This window comes from Haliotis cracherodii, unplaced genomic scaffold (assembly GCF_022045235.1).
Source record: "Haliotis cracherodii isolate W230 unplaced genomic scaffold, xgHalCrac1.p SCAF_4, whole genome shotgun sequence".
Classification (NCBI taxonomy): Eukaryota; Metazoa; Mollusca; class Gastropoda; order Lepetellida; family Haliotidae; genus Haliotis; species Haliotis cracherodii.
In genome coordinates this window covers 38,901,506-38,914,957 of record NW_027266297.1, presented here as the reverse complement: position 1 = coordinate 38,914,957, position 13,452 = coordinate 38,901,506, and the positions used below count along the sequence as shown (strand labels likewise).

The 13,452-nt window shown below is 44.5% G+C and overlaps 1 pseudogene; it reads right to left on the bottom strand.

Annotated features, from left to right (window-relative positions):
• LOC139479410 (uncharacterized) overlaps positions 1-13,452 on the bottom strand; it is a 151,853-nt pseudogene that overhangs the window by 9,287 nt on the left and 129,114 nt on the right.

The following is a 13,452-nucleotide window of genomic DNA, read 5'->3' as shown; positions in this document are numbered from 1 at the left end:
ACATAATCATATTTAACAACAGTTCTTTCAAATTTCAATTACATATATGTATATACTCACACGCAAAAGAAACGCAAGTCGAGTATGCAGTATAAATGTTATTTATTTTCAACACTAAAGACAAGAAATACTAATAGGGCAAGATTGACAAATTTGACTGAAGACAGTTTAATGGATTCAAAGGCAGATGACATAATTGTTTTTTTCAAATGTTAAGGGCTTGCACAGTTCCGGGTCAATACCCAAAATGTCAGTCAATACCTGGTGTGACCACCATTAGCATTGATCACTGCCACACATCTCCTGTACATTGAGTGGATCAGACGATTTGTGAAGGCCCTAGGGATCCTCCTGCACCCATCCAGAGCAGCTGTGCGTAGTTCATCGGCAGTTGTAGGGACTGGGCCCACATTGTGCAGACGCCTTTGAACCTCATCCCACAAGTGTTCGATGGGGTTCAGATCAGGGCTGAGGGCTGGCCACGGTAGAACATGGATGTTGTGTTCTTGCAGAAAGGCCATGGTAGCTCTGGCAACATGGGGACGAGCGTTGTCCTGCTGGAAAATGTGTTGTTGATGTTGTGCAAAAAGTGGAACAACGTGGGGTCTGATCACTTGGTCGATATAACGCTGAGCAGTGACGCCGTGTCCCCGACCTTGACCAACATTCAGAAAGCACATGGGTCCAAGTCTCGCATTAAGTCCAAACCCTGCCCATATCATGATGCTAAATCCACCCCATGGGTCCCTTTCCACAACGTTTCTGTCAGCGAAACGATCACCTCGACGCCGCCAAATTCTGACTCTTCCGTCTGCATGGGAGACACAAAAGCGACTTTCATCAGAGAAGATGACACGCCTCTACCTCACGATGACGCCAATTGCGATGACCCTGTCGATGCCGTGGTTGGAGAACAGGAGGACGTGGTCATCTGGGGTTGTTGGAACGGAGACGTCGGATCACAGTGTCCCGGCTAATGTGTCGATTATGTGTTCCTATGGTCTGTCGAGCACTTTCACTTGCAGTTAGGAACGGATGTCGCTGGTGTTGACGGGTAATCTGTCGATCTTGTCGAGGTGTGGTGACCCTAGGACGACCGCTCCGAGGAAGGTCATCTGTGGTCTGTGTAGCATTGTATCGATGCAGAAGACGGTAAATTGTGGTTATGTTAACGTTGAACTGACGGGCAACATCTTGGACAGACTCTCCAGCTTCCGAACGTCCGATAGCCTGGTTTCTCTGAATTTGAGTTAGGCGTGGCATTGTTGACCAAGGAGTGGTAGGTCCAAGAATCGGCCTCAGTTTTATACCCACTACAGTTCGCGACAGTTCGTGCATTTTCGATTTCGCGAGAAATGGGTGCATGATACCCACATATTCATTGAAATGGTGCGTTTTGGCGACTCGTTTTTTATGTTGCGATTTTACTCGGGGCTTTCAAAATACAACCAAAAATATTGATAACACCCTCAGGCTTCACTACATGCTAAAACTCGTATCAATTTATGGTTCCGTGTTTGTTACCTATTTGCTTAAAACCACTTGCGTTTCTTTTGCGTTTGAGTGTATATATTTTACAATTATATGTGATATTGTTAGAGCTATTTGTCTCGTAAGCCTCAAAAGGCGGGGATTTGTTTTTATACTCTTATGTTGAAGGTGAGGTGAGATGGGGTTTAACGTCGCGTGAAATTATTGCACTTATATAGCAACGTTCTCATGTTGACGAAACCTACTGTTTCACGTAACTTGCAAAGTGTGACACACTAATAAAATAATCTTCTTATTCTGCTCACATGGCCGAGGTCACAGTGCTAGGATTAAGTCTCAAATAGTAACAATAGCAAAAAAAAAGAATGACTTCGTTGCACCGCTTGTAGAGTGGATGGCAGTAAATTATAATTCAATAAGGATGATGATTAATAAAGCACCCTCATCTGGGTTTAAGCATATTGGCTTAATTAGTGGCAATTCTACACACATACATGCTCTGCGTACAGGGTAGTTAATCCTTTCAATTAAGTTTTATTTCTGGAAAAGACAATCGTGAATATTTGGTAATGACGTTGCTTTTTGAATTAATGTTACGTGGCCTATCGGGGGAAGGGTGGCCTAGTCGTCTAAGGCTTTGCGGCGTTACGTGCAAAAGAAATGTTGTGGGTTCGAATCTTAGATTTACCATATCAGAATGATGAGATCTGATTGGTCAACGTGATCTTGATAAAACACCGTGTATCCCGCCTTGGAGGGGAATAAATTTCCCCTAAGCAAATCTCTTATACCCCGCCACGAGCAAGTCAGGTAGCACGTGGATTTCTGAGAGGCAGAAAATCCTTTATACCCCGCTTCAAAGCAATAAGCCGCACGCTTTTTCCAAGTCCACTGAAGTCACGTACCATTGCGCAAGCTAACCTCAGTTCAATCGAACAGCAGTGTTCTATCAATTTTGAATTATTTTACAATATCATATTAAAACATGTAGGTAAGATAAATTCGCTGGAGCAGGGTCACTCGAGGTACATAGGGGTTTAATGCGTCCGGAGGCTCTCGGTATAAAACCTAACGCGGGACGCATACAACCTCATTTACTCTGAGTGACCCTGCTACAACTTATAATCCTCGAAATATGTCCTTTCCAACAACAACATTTTCTCTTGATTATAAACAACCACAAGAACATTCACTGAGAGTCCGTGGAAGGAGGAGGGTGGTGGAATGGCTCTCTCAGTACATTGCATGAGAAGACGTTAATGGATGTCTCTCTCAGTACATTGCATGCGCTGGAGTGTAACTGATGAAAGACGCCACATTTTTTAAACTTCTATCGTCATGTTTATTTATTTATAGAATGAGCTGGCACACTAAATGACATGACTGAGTTAATGCAAGGGTGAATGTTGATTAACGCCGCAGCTGTAAGTACTAGTATTCGGATCAAGACCAGACAAGCCATAGACTGACGCCATCGGCCGTGATTGAGTAGGATTATGCCGTTTTTATCAATATTCCAGTCATGTCACGGCGAACTATCGGCTCATGATAAATGCAATAAACCAGGTTACCTAACCTGACCACACGATCACTTCAAATCCGCTCGAACGTGTGTGTGTGTGTGTGTTGTTTTACGCCGCACTCCACAATATTCCAGCTATATGACAGCGGTTTGTAAATAATCGAGTCTGGATCAGACAATCCAGTGATGGATATCATGAGCATAGATCCAAGCAATTGGGATTGATGGCATGCATCAACCAAGTCAGCGAACCTGACCACCCGATCCCGTTAGTCGCCTTTTACGACAAGCATAGTCGCCTTTTACGGCAAGCATGTGTTGCTGAAGACCTATTCTACCCCGGATCTTCACGGGTCGGCAGGCATAGGTTACTGGGGGCATGTACACGACAGGAATACAATGTTATACACAAACAAAACCAGTACAGGTAGTGACACGTGGTCTTGTGTACAGAGCACATCGGTTGCGGAGAGTAGTTGGATGGGTGACTGTGTTCGCCATCTTGACTCCTGACAGTTTCCAGGGGTTCGATCTTTCCACACACTGAGGTATACGTTACACAGTGAATGGGTACCCGGTAGTATGCGATGGCAATGTGGCTGTTGCATGGGTTGTATACTTCCAAGGGAGGTAAGAATGAAATTTGTGTGCACACTGATCCAGTCACCGGTGTTATAATAACATCTATCATGGTCCAAGCGCATTTTAGCAGTTACATATTCATAATATATATGGTCTTTTTAAGAATATTCATCAGTTGAAAATATAAATATCAAGTTTGCTATGTTCTGCAAGAGAAATGTTTTAGCTGATCCCAAGCAAAAATACCAAAAAAAACCCAACATGATTGGCGTCATAAAGTAAAGATAAGTGTTAATACTAGCACTGTATATTGATTTAGACATCAACCCTGAGTATTCTCAGACCAGTTTTTATGTTACATGTGTCCATATCAAATATAGGTCCGCGTAATCAATCATCTTTATCAGAGTAATTATGGCCCGGAGAGCACTCCATACACACACTTGGCTGTCCCGTTGAACTCATTGCGTGTCCCGACTAAACATGGCTATCCATTGGTGTCATGTTTCAAGTCACCCATGACGATATAACAAATACATCTGACGATTTGCACACCTCCAGTTATAGGGAAGATCTGTCGTATCGCTAACCTGGCGCCATGCTAACTGGTCCGGTAAAGTACCCGAGTCATATTTAGCTCCAGGATTATCTGTGTTTGGACAAAGAAATGACTAATGTATCCGTTGTTAATTAATATATTTTACTGCATGCAATCCTGATCGCCTTCGGTGTAAACCTGTCTTTGTGCACGCTATCTGAACACTATGCGTGTGTGCAAGGGCAGGTGGCTCTTAACAAGGTTCATCGGAGTACTTGAATATTTTCGGGGGTCGCCCCCACGCTTATTCAGCACAGCGACCCGACTTAAGCCAAATCTGGCGTTGATTAACGTCTTGTTTCGCATGTGTTGTCGTGAAACATACTCGTTCAACGGAGTACTTAAGGCACGTAATCTGGTGGGATTCCGGGGTACGACGAAGTCCTCAGCGCCTCCTGTTTATCGACAGGACTACCATGGGGATCGTGACTGAGTGAGTGGGTGTGGCTTTTAGCCCGCTCTTAGCAATATTCCAGCAATATCATGGCGAGGGATACCAGAGATGGGCTTCACACATTGTAACCATGTCGGGAATCGAACCCGGGTCTATGGCGTGACGAGCGAACGCTTTAACCACTAGGCTACCCCAGCGCCCCATGGGGATCGGGCGAGCTGGCCGGTAGTGGGCGTCGTAATTCGTGGGCGTTGGTGATTGTTCATGCTGTCAACCACTGGTTGGTTTCGTCCAGACTGGATTATTTACAGACATATACGCGATTAGTTACGCGTGACTCTTGGGGATTCCGGTTGATAGGTCCCTGGCAATTTATGCGTTTTTTATGCGAAGCGACTCAATGGATCCTGATGTTGACTGGGTTGATTACGTGTCATCGTTGCTCATAATGTCAATCACTGGGTTCTCTGGTCCAGACTGTTTATTTACAGGCCGCCGTCAAATATTCGGAATCCCGAATCCTACTTAACACAAACCCGTGTCTCTGGTCCATACTCGCCGACTAACAGACCTAGATTCAACTAGTTACAGACCCCCCACGTGGGGAATAGGTCAGCATAGGTTACCACATGGCTGGGGTACGATGACTCACTATCGGTCAGGGTGTCGTTGTACAAAGCGATCTTAGCGCTAAGGTGATCGTAACGTACATACGTTAACACGGACTTACGACAGTCGTAGCGCTAAGGCTGTTTTGTACGTTACCGGGTCGCACATTGTAACCATTCGCTCCAAATAACTCGCCCCTTACGACAAGCATCGGGAGACGTGGATCTTTTCTGTCTCGGGATTTAAAACCGGCGACGTCTGAAACGTGATTACATGAAGCAGTTTCATATTAATAATAACGACTTCACAAGTTAACATCTGTAGTTTGTTGCAGAATTAGTGAAATTCAACAACCCTGCTGTCACGTACGTATATCTAATGCATGCATGCATATTGGACCCGTGAAGATCCGTGTTAGAATAGTTCTTCAGCAACCCATGCTTGCCGTAAAAGGCGACTACGCTTGTCGTAAGAGGCGACTAACGGGATCGGGTGGTCAGGCTAGCTGACTTGTTTGATACATGTCATCGTATCCCAATTGCGTGGATCTATGCTCATAATGTCAATAACTGGATTTTTTGGTCCATACTCGGTTATTGACAGACCGCCGTCATATAGCTGGAATATTGCTGAGTGCGGCGTTGAACACCAACAAAAATACAAAATACAACAATTAACACAAATCTCAAAAGTATTGAGAAAAGGGCACGCGTACCACACTGCAGATTACCCACAGAATTGACCACTGATTCCCGCGTACCAAAAGGGGGTTGGCAGCCTCATATCTCAAACTGCGTTCTTGCACTGACGTAACTGTTCTGTGTCAGGTATTTCCCGTTTTGCAATCGGGCCTCGGGCTAGTAGCCCTGTGGTCAATATCGTGAGCATCCACAGACGTCACAGGGGTACAAGGACACACTACACGTTCCAGGGCCCGTTCCTCAAAGGAATCTTAGAGCTTCGACTGCCCTAAGTCTATTTTAAAGTATGAATGTTACGACCGTCTTAGCACTAAACCCACTTTGTGCAACTGATCCCTGATTATTTATTCCACCCCTATCGAGAGCCAGTTTCGGTCCAAACAGTCGCCGCCTTATATTGGAGCTATATAAAATACCGGCAGTAAATAGTCTCAACTAGTCTGTACTGGCGCACGCACGCACGCACGCACGCACGCACGCACGCACACAAGCTCGCACGCACGCACGCACGCACGCACCACAATGACAGCAACTTCATATAAGCACGCAACTTACAATGACGTACACACATACCCACAAACGCATACAGACACACACAAACACACACACACACACACACACACACGCACACAGGCAGAGGCAGACAAGCACACAGACACACGCACATACATATAACACACATTAGCAGTATGAATGTGTTTCGTGAGAAGGTTTATATTTTCCTTTTCATTTGTTTATTGCGGCTGGTGTGAAGCTGAAATTTATTATTTTAATGTGTTGGGCACAATCGATATCAACATGCATGTCGTGCAATACCAATATTGCAAGGGATTTATTTAAATACAGGCGTGGGTGAATAAAAATGTCTACTTTTCTTCAAATGAACCCAGCGGGGAAACAAGCATGTATATATGCGGGTGTGAATGTATTGCACGCAAATTAGCAAACATCTTGCACGCTGACAAACACCCGCAGACGCAGAGCAACATAGTGCAACATAGTGCCCACATTGAGTGCACGACCCCATCTTCCGGGATGAAGCCATCGCCCCGTGGCCAAGTGGGTAGAAATTTTCTGCCCGGAGAACGGAAGGGCGATGGTTTGATCCCCTGCCGCGTCATGCCAAAAAGCGGTAAAGGATGGTACTTGTTGTTTCCCTTTTCTGAGTAGTGTTGGGTGTAAATAAAATGTCCAGTGCTGTTCGCGGCAGGTTGTGGTTTTCTGGTTGGTGTAAACGAACTTGGCGGCTCGACCATTTCGGGATGGGGCGGTTTCTAGAAGGCTGGCTGTATAAAAGCGACACGAGGGCGAATCGAGGCCTTTCTCGTCCTGGCTTGTGCATGTCCTTTGCCAGGTGTGCACATGACAGTGTCCAAGAGCGTACGATTGCCCCTGAGAAGGCAGCTCAGGGTGTGGAGACGGAAGACAAAACTCAGGGGTTAAGTTTTAGACGACAACAACCATGTTTATTGTTGATGGGTTGAAATAAGTCGAAAGAGTACAGGTTGATAATGACGTGACTGAGTGTGCCGTTGTTAGTAAACTTGAGGAGTAGAATAGGTCTTCAGCAACCCATATACTTGCTGTAAAAGGCGACTATGCTTGTCGTAAAAGGCGACTAACGGGATCGGGTGGTCAGGCTCGCTGACTTGGTTGATACATGTCATCGATCCCAATTGCCTGGATCGATGCTCATGATGTCAATTACTGGATTGTCTGGTCCAGACTCGATTATTTTACAGACCGCCGTCATACAGCTGGAATATTGCCGAGTGCGGCGTTAAACAACAAACAACAAACAAACAAAGTAAACTTGATCATAAAAAGCACCGTAGCGTAATCTAAGTATTGCGGTGTGCCACGGGGGTATTTGTGTGAGACGATCCCATTACCGAATACCAATGCTGTCAGGCAACAAGTAATAATAGAATTAATCAAATAACGACAGACTGTTCAGACAAAATCCATGAGCTAATAATACCGTCATGTTCTTCAAATTTAGGATTACAGAAGAACAAGCTTATTATCCGACTAACAGAAACTGTAAATCACCATTTCTATTAATCCTATTGTGAAGTGACCGAAAATAAATTATACAATGGACAGCCAATAAACATGCCAGCAACGTCGATAAGTTTCCTTGAAATTGTCAAGTAGTCCACGAGCATTCCTTCGTCAATCGGTTTTTGGACTTGATTCCTAACGGACACTTAACGTTAACATTTCTGTGATATTGATTGACATCACCATCTGTCTCGAGGTACCGTGTAAACTGAAGTCATGTTACATGTCGATCTTATCTCGTTTATAAACATAAAATCCTTTTTTTCAAATCATTATTTATTAAGAACACCTTGCCATGACATTCATGGCCTATCTGTAAACATGGCCTTGGACAGGCTTGATAACAGACGTTTCAGTGAACTCGCGGTCGGTTATTTCGAACTATTTCTCTCCTCCGAGTCATAGTCTGTCGCAGGACTGTATTGTCCCCTCTTTCTCGAATACCTGGTTATCTCGAGATAACGTTTTATCACAAAGTACAACTTGCATGTCTATATTTCTCCTTCTACCTCAAAGGGGCAGTTGGGTAGCCTTGTTGTTAAAGCGTTCGCTCGTCGCGCCGAAGACCCGGGTTCGAATCCCGACATGAGTACAATGTGGGGAGCTTATTTCTTGTGTCCCCCGCCGTGATATTGTTGGAATATTGCTAAAAAGCGGTGTGGAACCGTACTCACTCACTCACTCTACCTCAAAGCCTGGTTGTATCGATATACTGTTTTAAACAATTATAACACACTACCAACTGAAATCTAACATGACGGGGCATATATGACCCCCTCCCATCCAGGTTAATTACTGCACCCCAAACTTATCCACACCCACACATCCGATACAGACGACTACGGACGCGCGCTCACGCACGCATTCACGCACGCACGCACGCACGCACGCACGCACGCACCACCCCGGTATCCTTACGTTCGCTGTGACGCAATCCACTGTAAAATCCTGTATGACACAGTCATGCCGCGATCCAAGACATTAGGTATATCTATCAATGAGAAGTTTACCATAACACGTATAGTTCAAGTGCGTCACTTTAGAATACATGAGTTGAGTATACAGTCAAACAAGGAGCTGTATTATCACCTGTGTTATTTTCACCTACCCCTGGTCTTAAAGGATTTTACGGCGTACGGACAATATTCTTCATGTATACAAGTGTACGCAAGTATAAACTGACAATGGAGTTATACAAGTGGCAGTTTTATTACCTTTCTTGAGGCTATACGGGGAGTTTAGTAGTACCCAAATTCTAAGGTGTTATATTCTAGTACTCCATGTAAGACAAAAAAGTGTAGACTGGTTACCTTGTTGTTTTACGATGTCTTGACTTTAATCCATTCTCATGTACATGTCTCAGTGGAAATGAAACTAGATATAGGATCTTGTTAATGTCAGGTTAGATTGTAATACGATCCAAATACAAAACCACGGAGAGATGTCGTAAACCGTTGTTACTAATATACTGCATGGTTCTGTTACGCGAGACTTCCTAGCTCTGGCTACAAACTGTAAGGTGATGCGTGAAGGAATTATCTTTAACGCAGTCGACAGTATTCTAACTCTATGACGCCTGACTGTAGATAATCGAATCCGGATCAGGCATTCCATTGGTTGACAGCATGAACACAGATGCACATCCCTGGGGCCACTTGCACAAAACAATCTTAGCGGTACAACTATAAGTCTGTGATCGAGTATGGGAGTTAACATTGTCGAAGCTCTAAGATTGCTTTGTGCAAGTGTACCATGGTCACGATGACACACTACCGGGCCAGGGCCCACTTGCACAAAGCGATCTTAGCGCTAATTCTATCGTAGGCCTATATTAAAATATGGGAGTCTTAGTGCTAAGATCGCTTTGTGCAAGTGTACCATAGTCACAATGACACACTACCGGGCCAGGGCCCACTTGCACAAAGCGATCATAGCGCTTATTCTATCGTAGGCCTATGTTATCGTAGGCCTATATTAAAATATGGGAGTCTTAGTGCTAAGATCGCTTTGTGCAAGTGTACTATAGTCACATTGACAAACTACCAGGCCAGGGCCCACTTGCACAAAACGATCCTAGCGCTAAGACTATCGTAGGCCTATGTTACAATATGGGAGTGTTGGCGCTAAGATCGCGTTGTAAAAAGTGGGTCCAGGTCGCACATTCCAACCATTAGATCTGTGTAGGTGTAAAAGACAACAGTTCGACAGAGTGCTTAATCTGATGGGATTGCGGGGCACGAGGTCCTCGGTGCCTCATGTTTGTTGATACGACAAACATGGAATCGGGCGGTTTCAGTCAGTGTGTGATCTGGCTGTTCCTGATATCAACCACTGGTGTCTCTCGTCTCGTTAACAGACCTAGATTCAATCAGTTACAGACCCCCCACGTGGGGAATGGGTCAGCATAGGTTACCACATGGCCTGGGGTACGATGACTCACTATCGGTCAGGGTGTCGTTGTACAAAGCGATCTTAGCGCTAAGGTGATCGTAACGTACATACGTTAACACGGACTTACCAAAGTCGTAGCGCTAAGGCTGTTTTGTACGTCAGGTACCAGGTCGCTCATTGTAACCATTCGCTCCAAATAACTCGCCCCTTACGACAAGCATCGGGAGACGTGGATCTTTTCTGTCTCGGGATTTAAAACCGGCGACGTTTAAAACGTGATTACATGAAGCAGTTTCATATTAATAATAATGACTTCACAAGTTAACATCTGCAGCTGATTGCTGAATTAGTGAAATTCAACAACCCTGCTGTCACGTACGTATATCTAGGACCCGTGAAGATCCGGGGTAGAATAGGTCTTCAGCAACCCATGCTTGCCGTAAAAGGCGACTATGCTTGTTGTAAGAGGCGACTAACGGGATCGGGTGGTCAGGTTCGCTGACTTGGTTGATGCATGTCATCATATCCCAATTGCGTAGATCGATGCTCATGATGTCAATCACTGGATTATCTGGTCCACACTCGATTATTTACAGACATCCGTCATATAGCTGGAATATTGCTGAGTGCGGCGTTAAACAACAAACAAAGAACCAAAAAAGAGCATGGATGTTGCAGACCAAATCCACAGTTTTTTAAAAAGTAAGCAGCTCATGTAACACTCAGTCATGACATTGCGGTTGTTAAAAAAAGGCGACATAAAGTAGCTGGCATAAACACTTAACGCATATAACGAAAAAGTAGTTTCAAGTTTTTAAAATAACAGCTTATGTGAGGTGAGGTAAAATGGGGTTTAACGTCGCGTCCAAGATAATTGCACTTATATAGCGACGTGCATGCACGTGTATATGTGTGTGTGTCTGCTTGTACTAGTTCGAACTGATGCAAATTTTTAGTGCTAGCTCACTGAGATACCATGCCACAGTTCAACAAGAATACCCCACTCAGACACAGTGTACTGACTCCGAGCCGACCAGTCCTTGTTTTAGCCCCTTAATGCCGAGCGCCCGACAGGGTAACAACAAGTACCATATTTTAACGTCTTTAGGTATGACGCGGCCGGGGATCGAACCACGACCTTCCGCTCTCCGGGCGGACGCTCTACCACTAGATAACAGCTTAGGAATATACGACGGAGCTAATAATATGTCTAATTGGGTACTTTCACCTTACATCTTGAATGAAGGTGACACTCTCTTTTATACCTGCCATTAATTATGTTTTGTTACCTTCTAAAACCACCTAAATCTAATGTATTTATATTGCAAAGCGATCTTTAGCCTTTGACTCACAGAAACACCCATGGCTTTCTCTGGTCACACGGTTCGTGTGTTTATACACAATATAGAAGTCAGGGTTATTTGTGTGTTCAGTATTCAGACCCGACGCTCCGGTGACTTTATATTACGAGTCTATTCATGAAGGAGACAGCTGTGGGTTTGTCATGCATACGTGATATGAATGCTATCTGTTTCGATATCTACAAATCCTTCAGACTCCCCCTGTCAGCCTTGGGGGGCTGTGTGAGAGGAGAGACGTCACGTGACCCTTGACCCCATGTGTGTAGTTCAATACTAAACGCTGCCAGTCGTGTTGAGGCCTGGCAGAGTTAAGAGCATTTACCACGGTGTCTAGTTTAGCGTTTTAAATCTACAGTGGAGCTTTCAAGGAGTAATACGCTTTCTAAGTCATACTCGGCTTGATTTAGCGATATACGTTTCAAAGAAGGTACATTGAATCGACACGTAATCCGGACAAGGAGAACGGTTTACCTGTGAGATTAATGTGGTTGGATTGTTAGCACTCATTGTTTCTGCCGCGCAGTGTTCCAGTACACGATGTGTTGTGTTCATGGTGGGACGGTGGGATCGATGTTGGTTGAAAACATGGCTATTGGGAGTTCATAACCTCCACGATATTGATAGTGTTGTTTGTTTACGTGAGATTTAGTGAAAGAATGGCCTGGATATTGACAAGATAACGAACAGCGCTGAGCAGACGACAAGAGCAGACGACAGCGAAAATGACAGACGATTCAGGGAGATTTTCCCCTGTGAATTCAGAGGAGGCGTCGTCGACTGTGAATATATCGGATGACACAGAAGACGATGTTAACATGGTAGTACCTCCTAAAAAGGCCAAGAAACGCGTGCAATTTCATTCCGATGAAAATTTAGTTCGGATTCGGGAAATACCTCCACGGAGTGCGCATACGACAGACGACGAGGACAGCGGGTGTTCAGATGACTCCGAAGACGAAGATGATGATGATGACGATGAGGAGGATAGTGATAATGATGACGACGAGAACTGGTCGTCCAGGGAGAACGTGAAGCCAGGTAGCAATATACCAACAATTGTCAACAATGCTGTGAAATTAGACTGTGTTCCTAAACGATCTTATGATGTATCGAGAACCAAAGGCCGGACGTCCCACATAGTGGCACAAATCACCGGTGTGTCCAGTCGACCCAAACCACGAAAAAACAATACCAAGGACAGAAAAACTAAGAAAGTTACAAAATCAACCGTTGAAAAACCAACAGAAAGTTCGAAAAGTAAACAAAGAAATGGCAGAAAGAAATCACTTAAAAAGTTGGAAAGTTATAAAGACAAAATAACACCCCAAATTAAGAAAACCAAAGAAGTAAAGAATACCAAAACTAGTTCTTTGACACCAGCAAAGACCTCATCCCCCAGACCATATGGGAGGTGCCTCTCCCCCATCAAAAAGACACCTAAGCAAGACATACGCCCTTCTGTCGTGTCTTCGCTTCCAAACGGATTTGACAAACATCTTGCCTCAACAAATCTAGCTCTTCAAACGATGAGTGTTGGAAAGTTGTATACAGTGGAAGGTTTCATTTTCCCTTCAGATCCATCGGAGGACATAAAGACCAAATCATTAGACAGACAAGCAGAATCGGAAAATGAGAAAAGTGATGTTTCCAAGGCAGTGTTGCAAAGGAGAAAGTGTTTTGCATGGCAAATGGCAAACGGTGATCAACAGAATCTGTTATTTGGAACGCCCTGTATCCTT